We start from the raw sequence: 12,525 nt of genomic DNA, 5'->3' as shown, positions 1-12,525 counted from the left end.
AGTGAGGGAATAGAGGTCTGGGGCACCCCTCTTTCACACTGGGGTGGGGTGGGGTGGGGGCAGCTCTTCTCCAGCCCTTTCCCAGGTGCCGGGGAAACCAGATACTTTGCATGGAGGGTCACTAACCAAGTGTGGGGTGGGGCCAGGTGTGGCACAGGAGGGGCGGGTCTGTTCCTTTTTGAATGCCGGGAATCTTATAGCTCCAGGAAACCTCTATGGGCAGCACCCCCAGACACCTGGTTAGGGTGCTTTCTCTGGGGGCATGGCCAGAATTCACAGCTTCTCCCCCAGCCTCATTTTTCATTCATTGGTCTGGATTAATTACCCCCTGTGTAACCAGCACTGAGGGGAAGAGCGGCCACGGCCCCTGCCCTCAAGGAGATTGAGATGTGGGGTGGAGAGTAGATGCTGAGGATGTTGAGTGCAACTCACAAGTGCCAGGGTTGCAGCTGAGGGAGAGACTGGCTCCAGTCTGGGGGATGGGGAGCTGCGAGTGGGTGGGGGAAGTGCATCAGAAGCCGACTTTGGCACTAGGCCTTGAAGAATAAGGATTTCACAGTGGAAAATGACATTCCAGGCGTTAAGCATGAAGGAATCATTCCGCGATGAAGAAGGGAGAGCCGCTCTAATTATAACTGACACACTGATTTAAACATTTATTCACTCCAGCTACACAAATACACACGCAAATACACACTCGCAGCACAAATAGCAGGGAGGGGGCATCCTGGGGGCTCCAACTTCAGTTGTAGCTGGAGTCCTTCTATTGAAGAGGACTCTATTTTCTTTTCTGATCGAGTCTAGCATCTGATGTCACACAATACACTACCACACCACACATTCCAGTGACCTGTGGTCTGTGGCCAGTGGCTAAGATTTGTTGGCTGGGGGAGGGCCCCTTTGGCTGATGGGCCCTCGGGGTTTCCAAGATGGTCTCTGATTTAGGTTGAAATGCCCTCAGTCTGGTCTGGAAAGAACTCTGTGACTATTCCTCATGGTGTGTTGTCCTAGGTCGGGTTCTCCAGGAAGCAGGCTGTCGTTGGAGATTTGCAGGGAAGGAGAGCTGTATCAGGGAGAATAGGATCAATACCTATAAGGGATATAGGAGGCCGAACTGGGCAGAGAAGTTGAACTGGGATGGGATTGCACTGGAAGGTCAGCTGATCCCACGAGGACCACTGGGACTGGGATATCCCTGCTGAGTTGTCCTGAAATTGAAGGAAGGAGGCAGTGTGTTTATACTCCAGCATCCATCTGTCGTCGGAAGCTGGCTGTCCATGGGAAGGGAGGTGACCTTGGTTGAAACCAACTCTGTTGCAATCCCAAGAAGGGGAGATGTTCAGCATCTCAGAATCTCAAGGATGCTCACATCTTCAGCAGCTGACACTGGCAGCTAGGAAAATGAAAGCCTCAGCTGGGAAGGGGGGATGGGGAGGTGCTTCATAGACTTGTAGATGACTCAACAGAATCTGCTGCCTTAGGTCAAGGCCTCCAGGTCGGGGAGGGCAGACCCTCACTGGCCTTCCAGGCCATGCCAGGCTGAGAGATGCTGGCTCAGGGCCCTGCTTCAGGCTCTTGACTCACCTCCAGGCACCTTTAGGAACTCTAAATTACAAACATAGACATGTACACAGATTGTTCACTGTGTCCCTGACTTTTGATTCAACTCTTTTATATGTGGCAATGGTCTTTCTCACTGAGGCTAGGCAGAGAGAAAGCAGTGTGTTCTCACATGCACTCATTTACTTTCCCCTTTCTCCGGCCCTTTGATAGAGGCAGGTTAGGAATTACCATCCCCATTTTACACACTGAAAGACTGAGAATGAGGGAGGTTAAGTGACTTGCTCGTGGTATACAGGTAATAAGTGGGGAACCTGAACCCCATAAACAGCAGGATCCCTTTACAGAAATCACTTGGGAGAAGAATGAATCCTTAGCCTGTAGGCTAATGGTTCCCAACTGTGATAGATCAGCTTACTATTTCCAATTCTGACCCCCTCCCTGTTAGGAAATGATACAACCATAGCTTTTGCCATGTAACTTTGTGCTTCTTCCTACTGGAGTCAGCTATATTTCCTACCTCCTTGATGCTAGACTTGACCATGAGACTCACTTTGGCTAGTGGAAAGTTAATGGCTGTGATGTACACTGAGGCTTTCCATATGCTTGCATGGTTTGGCTTGGCCTCTTATGCTCCACCCATCACCCTGGGGAGAACTTCTCCTGCATGGCCATTTGTCTGGATGACCAAAGTACAGCAGATCTAAACCCAGTTTACAATCTGGAGAGGAGTCCGATGGTGCCAGCTGAAATTAATTGCAGCTGATCTGCAAATCTGTGAGTGAGAAAAACAAATGTCTGTGGTTGTAAGCTACTGGTGATTGGGAGTTTGTTTGTTACATGGGAGTATCACGACAACAGCTGACTAATACACTAACTCAGGTTGTCCTATAGAATGATTGGGGAGTTTAAAAATGTACCTATTCTCAGGTGTTACCCCCAGAGATTCTGATTTAATTGGTCTGGGGTGGGGCCCAGGCATCATTTTTTTTTGTTTAATGCTCCCTAGAGGATTGTAAAGTATGGCCATGGTTGAGAACCATGAGTCCAGGCCAACAGGGTCACATTAGACTGTACCTATATGTATTAATCAGGGCTGGGACTAGGAAAATCATGGCTTTTAATCTATCACAGCTGTTCTATTCCGCACTCCTCTGCCTTATTACTCCTCTCCCCTCCCTCTATCAGTGCCCCTTCCTTTTGCCTTTAGACGCACTTCTTTCCATTGTCCTTTATACCTTGGTGTGAATTCAGATAAAGGAGTTGCCTCCTCTGGGATTATTTGCAATTCAAGTTTCATCTCTATATTGTGGAATAAAAGACTCATCTTCCGTTAAAAGGTTTGTGGGTAAAACTGAGCAGAAGAGGTTTTTTGGCAGAGACATTATCACAAATCCCTCTCAAACCAGAAAACCAGACCTACCAGGGGCAGGGAGGTGTGGGATGGAATGAGAGGGGCTTGATACTGTGACTGAGGAGCAGCCAGCCTGTGACTTCCAGGGCAACTGGAAGATTTGCTCGTTCATGGGACTTATTTTTAATGCATAGACATGGGTGGGATCTACCTGTGGTGGTGGCCTGCCTGCTTGAGGGTCTTGTGGAATGTTCTGGGGGAAATGCAGCTACTGTTCAGGGCAGCCTCATGATCCCTGCTTCCATCTCTATAGGCCTCTCAGTCTCCTATGCCACAAACCAAGCTAGAAACAAGCTACAACAGGCTCCTCCACTACCTTTGGGGCCCAAAGTCCCCTCCCCAGCTATTCTCCTTCCCCCTCTATTGCTCCTGAGGGTCCAGACACTCCTCCTTTAGGCCCTGTAACCCCAAAGGGCTGATCTTACTCTCTTTTTCAGGCAACAGAGCTTGATCATCTAGAACTGGGCCCACACCTTTAAATCACAAAAATCCCTTTACACGCTGGCTTCAGGGATGCCCACATTGGCCTGGTGGCTTTCCACTTTTGATCCTTAAACACAGAAGGTCCATTCCACTTAGAGTGGCATGATGTCATGCCTCTGTCAGGACTCGTGTTCTCAAAGGGATCCAGAGAGATTCCCTTGTACTTCTCTAAATAAAGTAGAGGTGAAGACACAAGTTTGATCTCTGGCAGCTCATTCAGCTACAACCTTTTGTTCCTGAAGGTTAAGATGTTACAGGAGACATCTGTGGCATATAAGGATGTAGTAACAAGCACTGTTTTTGTTACATCTCTAGTATTTTCTCTGGGGAATGGTGTAAATGATAGCACTTAGGGAGGCACTGTGATGTACCCCCCAGGTCCCCTTTAGGGAAGGACTGGTGGGCTCAGCTGCTGGGAGTGGTATTGAGTCTTCAGCATCTTCATTGGTAGGGGCCCTAGGTCACACCCCTTCCTGGGGAAGCTCATGTCTGATGACTAATCAGTGTGATGGTATAAAGGCCTGGCCATATCAGCTCTATGGGGACAACTCTGAAGGGCAATTCCAATTCCAGAGCTCCCCATGCGGAGCTTGGGGGACCAAAGTCTTAACTTTCTGAGCAGAATGGGCCAACCCCCCTTTTGCTAACAGTGCTCTGAGCCCCTCACTTTGTGATGATCTTGTGATGAACTCACACATTCTTTGTTTCCATTTTTCCTTATCTCCCATCCTGCTCTGAGAGGGTATCGGTCTAGCACCAGCTGAAGAAAAGTGTCATGTCCTTGACTTCCTGGGATTCCCTGCTAGGCTACAATGTGCTTCAGTCCTGCTTAACATTGTAGATAACAGTTCACAGAACTTGTGGCCCTAGGTTCCCTGTCACCAGCAGGAAATTTCCCCACTTCTCAGCATTTCATATGGATACATTGTGGTGTTCTCCATCATTAGAAAGAGAGCATGTGTAATCCTGGGAAGAATTAATTCTTGATAACGGGTGGTCTCAGAAATGACTAGATAGCACACTCAGAATCACCAGATGATGATGATAATAATAATAATTATAACAAAACAATTGTGCTGCATTTATTTTAAATAGTTGTTTACCTTTCTTGTTATAGAACTTGGAAGCAGAGTTGTTAGCAAATAGGAAAATTTCCTGATTTGAGCTTTGCTTCTTATATCTTTCCCTGTGGGAAGACTCTTGCTGAGCACTGAAATGGTCAAAAACATGCCCACATGAGAGAGCACATGTAAGGATGCAGAGGAGACCCAGGAGTTGGTTTCGTTAGCTCAGCTATTTATTTTGTAACCTGAAAGGATGTTTGTGTTTTGGCCTCCCCTTTATATGGTAATAGCATCTTCATGGTTATTTGAGAAATAATCTCTCTCCTGTTTCAGTGCATGAGGTTTGGTTGGGGCAGATGTGCATACCCTTAGCTCTAGGGGTGAGCATGCGACCCAGGTTTGACCCATCAGCAGAGGCCAAGCACTAGCCATACAGTGATTTAATCATAGATAGGCATGTGACACAAGCCTGGTCAATGGAACCTAATTCTGGGACATTGGTTGGAACTATTTGAGAAGAGAAGCACTCTTTTGGCTGTAATTTCCAAGGTAATAGGTAATAGGATACAAGCCCGGAGTTGCCAATGGAATATATGTGTCACTGCTTCAGAGAAGCTTTCCTGACAATGAACACAGAGGAAAGCAGAACCAATAAATGAGAAAGAGAATAGAGACAGAATGAATATTAATGACATAATTTGAACACCTAGATCTAGCCATACCTGAAGCCAATGCCTCGACTTTTTAGTTACACGAACCAATAAATTCTCTCTTTTAAGATAGTTTGAATTGAGTTTCTGTGGCTTTCAACAGAAGAATCCTAATTGAGCCAGTAACTCAGAGGCTTCTTGGCCAAATATGTGAGGCTGAGTGGGTTAGCTCCATCAGGGAAAAGGTACATGGGGAAACAGTGATGGAATACCCCTGGTTTCTTTGCTTGTCTATTCTAGGAGGTTGACACTGTGTGAGTGATTGACTGAGGAGGCCTTGAGAAGCTTGTGCCGTCTGTGGTAACCTGTTACATTGCTGGCTCCCAATGAACCAGTACACAGGGTACTGTGACTGCCTCCATTTTGTAGGTAAGTCAATGCCCAGTACTCACGCCCTTATATAATGCCTTGGCACACTCAGTGTGCAGGCACATCCATGTAACTTGCTTTGGCCAGAGGAACATTAGCAAGCATCATGCAGAGGCTTCATAAGTGGTCCTGCATTGGAGTTTGTCTTCCTAGAATGCTCCCATGTGCTACTCAGTAGCCATGCTGTGAGGAAGCCCAAGCCAGCCATGTGGAGAGGTCACAGGGAGGAGAACCTCAGCAACCCTGCTAATAGCAGCAACAGCCAATATGACCATGAATGAGATAATTGTGCACATTCATCCAGCCCCAGTAGAGCCTCCAGATGGCTGCAGCTGGGTGAGTGACCCCAGCTCAGAAAACATCTCCCTAGTTAGCTCCCAGACTCCTCAGATAAATAATCATTTGTGATTGTTTTAAGCCACTGAGTTTTGCGATGTTTTGTTATGTGGCACCCTTTCAACTGAGTGATAGCGAGAGTGTTAATGAGGATAAGTGATTAAGAGCTCTACTGGGGTTGGTGACATGTGCCTGGCCCATTAAAAGGGCCAGTGGGTTTGCACCCCATGCCAGGTACCAAAAAAAAAAAAAAAAAAAAAAAAAAAAAGAAAGGGCCAATGGTTGGGAGAACTAGAACTCTGGGGGAGGCGGGGCTGTGTATACACTAAAGCTGACTTAGGCTGTATAGTTTGGTGAGGGGGTGGTGAAGTTCTAGAACTCTGATGGGGCTCCATAGAACTCGGCACTACCCTTCAGGGCTTATGTTTTCCTGCTGTCCAGGACTCTGCTGGCTTCTGGGGAGATAAAAGGACATAAAAGCATTGAAAGGCAGGACTTTGCAAGTCTCAGAGAGTTTTAGCAATAGCAGTTCTCTGTTCTCCCAGTGAAGAAGTGAGAGGTGGTGGTCTTCATGCATCCTACCTAGAGGTGCAAGCTTGGAGGTGCTAGAGAACCACAGGAAAAACATGTGGCATCTAGGGAACCTCCCATCTCATTATTTGGACTAGAGAAATAGCCCTCCAAAAGATCAAGTCAAGAGGGGCTAGTCCCTATGATATCTCAAAGCCATCTAACATTTATTTTTGTCTTTTTGTGTGTGAAATATAAATGAATGAATAAACAAGACTCTGAATTGGGTTGGTGGGGACTGTGAGGGGAGGACTTTGAGACTGGAAAGAAGTTTTTGGATTCTTAAGTCTATTTGCTAATAGTATTAATTTCTGAAACTTATGGAGTGTTTCCTCTGTGCCAAGCACTGTGCTAAGTCCTTTACATGCCTCATCCCATTCAGTCCTCATTACAATTCCTATAAGCAGGGTACTGTGATTGCCTCCATTTTATAGGTAAGTCAATGTGAAAGTGACTTAGGTGGGGTTTCCCCCAAAGCAGACCTTGATCCAAGATTTGCAAGTGATACATGAAAAGTGGTGAGCCCAGAAAGCACCAGGAGGAAGTGGGTGCTAGAGGGAAAAGACGAGAGTAAGAGAGAGAGATAGTAGCAGGTTCCTGCTGTGGACAACGGAAGCTCGATCCTGCTGGAGAACTCCTGGAGACAGTGTGTAGAAGGAGCTGTTGCACCCAAGGGTGAGGGAGCTGGGATATTTATCCTCCAACTCCTGACCTTGTTGGCTGAAGACTGCTCCTGGGAGTCTCAACTTGCTTGGCACCTCCATCCTGCCCAGTGGAAAGTGGCATTTGCTCCCACAGCCAGAGAATGCCCTCTTGGCTTCTTGCAGGTTCTTGCAGTAAGAAGCTGCCAGCTTGAATGGGAATAGTGAGTGCCGAGCACATGCAAGCTGGGTACTGGCGGCATCTGCTACATTAACTACTTGCTCAGGGTCATCTCAATGGTAAGTGGTGGAGCTGCAATTTGGACCCAGTCGGCCTAATTCCAAGCGTATGCCCTTGACTTCCATGTTCCTCAGCTTCTCTCTTGGTGGAAAACAGCAGACATATAGATAGCACCTTTTCTGATGACCCACTTTAAATGGTGTTAAAATAATTATTCATTCTAATAAAGGCAAAGCCACAGTTTCAACACCTTGAAAGAACACCAGTGAGTCTATGAAACAAATATATCCTGACACAGCTGTGAGTTGCTGCCGTTTTAGAGAAATACTCCCTGCGGACACTGACTTGCTGCTCAGAAGGCCCTTGGAGGCAGGCTCTGCCCTGGGTGATCTGCATCCCCCAGGAGAGGGCATGATTGGCCCCATCCAGGTGAGGGCAGTGTGATCAGAGGTGCTGGGCAGTTTCTCACTTTTGAGAGCTTGGTAAGCTGCCCCATTATAAATGCCTTTAGCAGGCTGCAGCGAGCCAAAGGGGTAAACATGTGATACATCTAATGTTCCAGGACATGCCGCCTCTGCTTGGGCCCCCACTGTGGCCCCTGCCTGCTCCAAGACACTGTATGTTGGCTAGGTGGTGAGCAGCATGGTAGGCAGAATCCACCCATTCAAGGAAAGAAGGGGACAGGGCGGCAATGGAGAAGAGAATGCCAGCGGGTTCCACTGTTTGCTAGAGAAAACCCTGGGCCTCAGGAAAGCACAAAACCCATGGAGGCAGAGATTAACCCCGCTCCTCTGGAGAGAGCCTTTCCAATCCAGCCTCAGGCTATAAGTAATCCCCAAACTGCCTCAGAGCAATCGGCCCTTTGTGGGCAGGACTTGGAGAATAGCTGCGGTGGAGAGCTTGAGAGAGGCAGCCTCAGGGACACTTGGGACCTGAGGAACAGCAGAACCTATGTTCTGGCAGGTCCCTCGGAAAGCACGCAACCCAGCCTTTATTCTCAGACCGAATCTGAGGCTCAGCTGCCTGGCCCATGGCTGCTTAGTGGTAGGGGAGACAATTTGCAACCAGTGGCAGAAAGGGACAGGCCAAGCAGGCATCAGGTGTGGCTTCTGTCCCCTCTTCCCTCATTATCAGCTGTTTTTTTTTTTTTTGGTCTGTCTTTTACCCTCCTCCTGCCTCCAAGCTGTCAGTTGCCACAGGAGATGAGTTTCCATAGTGGATGAATTTCAGAGCAGGTAGGAAATGCCTCACCAGTCTCTCTGGAAGTATATGTTTTTTTGAACCAGTCTCATCAGTATGATGAAGAAATAGAGAGCAGATCTAATCTATTGGCGTGTTTTTCTAATTACCAGATTGATTTACCAGAGAAATCTCCCCAGGAATTTGACTTCTCTGCAAGGTCTTTGCAAGCTCTAAATTTGTTCTCTGAAAAAAGCCCAACCAAATCCTCACAGGTTTGGGGGAGCTGGGTCCCTCTAATCAGGGCCCAGAGCTTATTTGTTTTCTAATGGAATCTGAATAGAATTTAACATGCAGCCATTCCATGTGGAGTGCATTCATATTTTTAATTAACAAATTAGGAGCTATTTTGCTCCCCTTTGAACGGCAGTCACGTGGGCCTGGTTCCTTTTCGGCCAATTTAGTCAACTTGGACGATTTTAATTACAACAGTCACGAGCACCAGAAATTCCTGCATCTGACAGATTCACGACCTGGTCCATTGACTCTCATTTAAAAGCAAGTTCTCCATGAACAGAGATCTCCAAGGGCACTGGTGGGTGTAGGGAGAGGGGGCTGGGCACTGTGCCTTGGGTACAAGTAGAGAAGACTCTCATTTTCCATTTTGAGACCCATTAGTGCTGATTACAAAGTGACCAGTTGTCTCTGGTCCTGCCTTCATATTTTTAAAAAGTGTCCCTTGGTGCAGAACTGCTTCTGAAATGCAGCAAAGTGGCCCTAGCTTTTTTCCTCAGGAGCTTGGCCTTGTTCCCACACTTCTCAAACTTTAATACACACAGGAATCTTCTGGAGATCTTGTTAACAGGCAGATTCTGATTCAGATGGCTTAGAGTGGGGCCTGAGATTCTGCATTTTCTTTTCTTTTCTTTTTTTAGAGATGGGGTCTTGCTCTGTCGCCTAGGCTGGAGTCCAGTGGCATGATCATGGCTCACTGCAGCCTCCACCTCCTGGGCTCCAGCAATCCTCCTGCCTCAGTCTCATGAGTAGCTGGGATGGCAGGCATGCCTACCACACTCAGTTAATTAAAAAACATTTTTTTTTTTTTAGAGACAGAATCTTGCTATGTTGTCCAGGCTGGTCTTGAACTCCTGGGCTCAGGTAATCCTCCTGACTCAGCCTCCCGAGTAGCTGGGCTTACATGCCCGGCAGATTCTGTGTTTTCAACAAGCATGCCAGTGCTATTGGTCCAAGGACCACACTTTCAGGAGCAAGACTGTGGCTGATTTATTAGTTTCTGGAGGGTTCCGGAGTCTAGAAGAGGGCCAGTTGCCTGAAATGTGCTCACATAAAGCACAGGTGCAGTGACTAGGTTTCAGTGTGGGAAGACAGATGAGAAGGGAGAGTCCTTGCTACAGTCGCATATCTCCTTGGGGTGCTTCAGTGCCAGAGATACCTCCTGCAACACTCTCTGGCCCTCCCTCAACGTATTCCTCATCCAAGGTGAGGGCCTGAGCCCTAGAGAAATCTCCAGTGGCCCTTGCTGACCATTATAGAGCAGTGAACCACGTGTGCAAAGGGTTGAGGAGTGAGCTGGTTGAGCAGGGGTCTGGGTTAGGCTGGGAACTTTGTAGGAGTTGAGGGAGCCAGCAAGTCACGTGGGAGGCAGAAAATACATGGGAGGCAGAAACCACATGGGAGGTAGAGAGTGTCCATTTTGGAAACAAGTCTGTCCCCCAGCCCTCCCTGTGCTGGCAGAATGGATGCTGAATTAGCAAAGAAGACAGAACCCGGGAACACAATGTTCCCTGAGAGGTTGCAATCAAAAGGGTCCCAGCCCTCCACCCCCTGCTGAGAATTCTGTGAATTTATGATGTGTCGACAGTTTGAGCCCTAGCACATAGCAGTCTGATGGGCTACAATTAAGAGTGTGTGCTAAGCCCCTCCCTTTTCCTCCATGATGTATTCATGGAATTTATGTGGTATCAGCAAAGCGAGCAATGTGCACATTGGGGGCAGGAATTTTAGAACTATGATGTAATCATCCCCAGAGAGGTTGCCACGAGAGGAGAAAAGAATAACTGTAAAGATGAATTAAAAATCCTAAGCTTACTTGGATCTGGATTTCAAGCAAACAAACTATGTATCATAATTATTTTTATGACGTTTTTGAGACTATTGGAAATTTGAATACTGTATATTTGATGACATTAAGGAATTTTTGTTAATTTTGGGGTGTGAGAGTGCTATTACTGCTGTTAAACAGAGAGGTTGTATCTTTAGTGATGCATACTGAAATATTTATGGATGAAGTAATATGCTGTCTGGGACTTGTTTTAAAATAATACAGGGACAGGAGGAGTGGATGAGAGTATGAAAGATTGATCATGAATTGACAATTGTTGAAACTGTGCGATGGGTACATGAGAGTTTATTATACAGTGTTCTATCTATTTTTGTATATGTTTCAATTTCTCCATATTAAAAAGTTAAAAAAATCCTAGTGCACATTGTTCATTTTGCTGATACCACATAAATTTCATGAGTACATGATGGAGAGGAGAGAGAGGGAGATGAAAAAGGAAGGGAAAGGAAGAGAAGAGGAGATCAAGATTGTATACAAGACGCTGCCCACTTCTCCTCTACACTCTGGGCTGGGAAGGAAGAGAAAATGATCAGAACATAATGAGCCAACCCAACCACATCTTGGTGATGCACTGCAAAGGAAATGAATGATACTTTACTTTTGAAGAATGTGTGGGGGCTTAGCTTTTTACTCTGTCTGGGGAGAAAACTCCAGTTTATTCTGGAATATGTCTCCACAACTCTGATTTATTTCATCCATCTGTCTCTGTGGATCTCTTTCTGGCTTTACAGGTAAGTAGGACCTTGGGGGACCATCTTATTGATTTATTTCACGTCTATCCCCACCCAAGGCTGGTAGTCCAGCTGCCCTAAGCAGACCAGAAGCCTGACCTTGAGAGTGTTAGGGATGAGATTCTGAGTTGGGTAGGTGGGCTGCACTGTGCCCATCATAGCCAAAGCTGGCCAAGGTGAAACCTAGTATTTAGCCTCAAACTGAGTTGTCCAGGGAATGGTGAGGAGAGGGATGAATATGTGATTAGGTGGCATAAAACTGGGGTGGGAGCAAGTACAGGTATGAGTTTCAGTAATTTTTGCTCAGGGTCACCCAAGTTTCCAACAATGGCACTGTTAGCAAAAATGAACCTGGTTCTGATTTAATTGTAACAGTTAAAACTTTACTGAGTATTCACTATGAATTCAGTGCTGGACTATCACTTTATAGGATTAGTACCTCTGAAGTAGGTATGTATATTATTCCCATTGTTCAGAGCAGGAAACTATGGCTTAGAGAATTTAAACTATTTGCCCAAGATATACAATTAGTACCAGTCAGGATCAGAGGTACTTAGGGCACCAAAGGCAAGAAGACCCTCATTCTCAGGGTCGAGCAAGGGCTGACCCTTATATTGTGCACCCTAGGCATCTTGTTGGCCTCACCCAGCCTCAGCTCTGGTCAGGGTTCAAACCAGGTCCTTACAACTTCAGCATCTATACTCCAGAATGAGCGCCCAGGGATTTTTCTTCTTAGTAGCAAACTGATTGTGTGGGGTGCTTGTGGAGGGGGGCATGATTGAGGGAGCAAGAACTCTAACCTGGAACTGGTGGGATAAAAGGGGAAGGAGAAAATAATTAGTAATCCCTTTGTACTTTTTCATGGTAGGCTCATCCCTGAACTTGGTCCTTAGGATTATAGTCTTTATTGTAGTGCTCTGTTCTCTCTATGTAGTAGCACCTTACTTGAGTACTGAAGGGTGGAGATTTTCTCACCTTAGCCTGTCCAGGCCAGGATCTCTGCATTATGATACTGGGGACTTTCACCTCAAATTTTTCTTAATCAATATCACTTGCACCAATGATCAGTCCTTGTAGTTTGGGA

General features: G+C 46.6%; 1 long non-coding RNA gene across 2 annotated transcripts in view; it reads right to left on the bottom strand.

Moving 5' to 3' along the window:
- Positions 1 to 645: 645 nt before the first annotated feature.
- LOC129052850 (uncharacterized) overlaps positions 646 to 12,525 on the bottom strand; it is a 75,732-nt gene continuing 63,852 nt past the window's right edge. Inside the window, exon 4 of one of the 2 annotated variants that reach the window (XR_008517972.1) lies at positions 646 to 1,208. This is a non-coding gene — a long non-coding RNA (uncharacterized LOC129052850). The remainder of the gene's footprint in view (positions 1,209 to 12,525) is intronic. The other variant, XR_008517971.1, reaches the window with a different exon arrangement.

The sequence above is a fragment of the Pongo abelii genome, chromosome X (genome assembly GCF_028885655.2).
Source record: "Pongo abelii isolate AG06213 chromosome X, NHGRI_mPonAbe1-v2.0_pri, whole genome shotgun sequence".
In the NCBI taxonomy this organism is placed as follows: Eukaryota; Metazoa; Chordata; class Mammalia; order Primates; family Hominidae; genus Pongo; species Pongo abelii.
The sequence above is the reverse complement of the archived record's forward strand: the minus strand, read 5'-3'. Positions and strand labels throughout refer to the sequence as shown.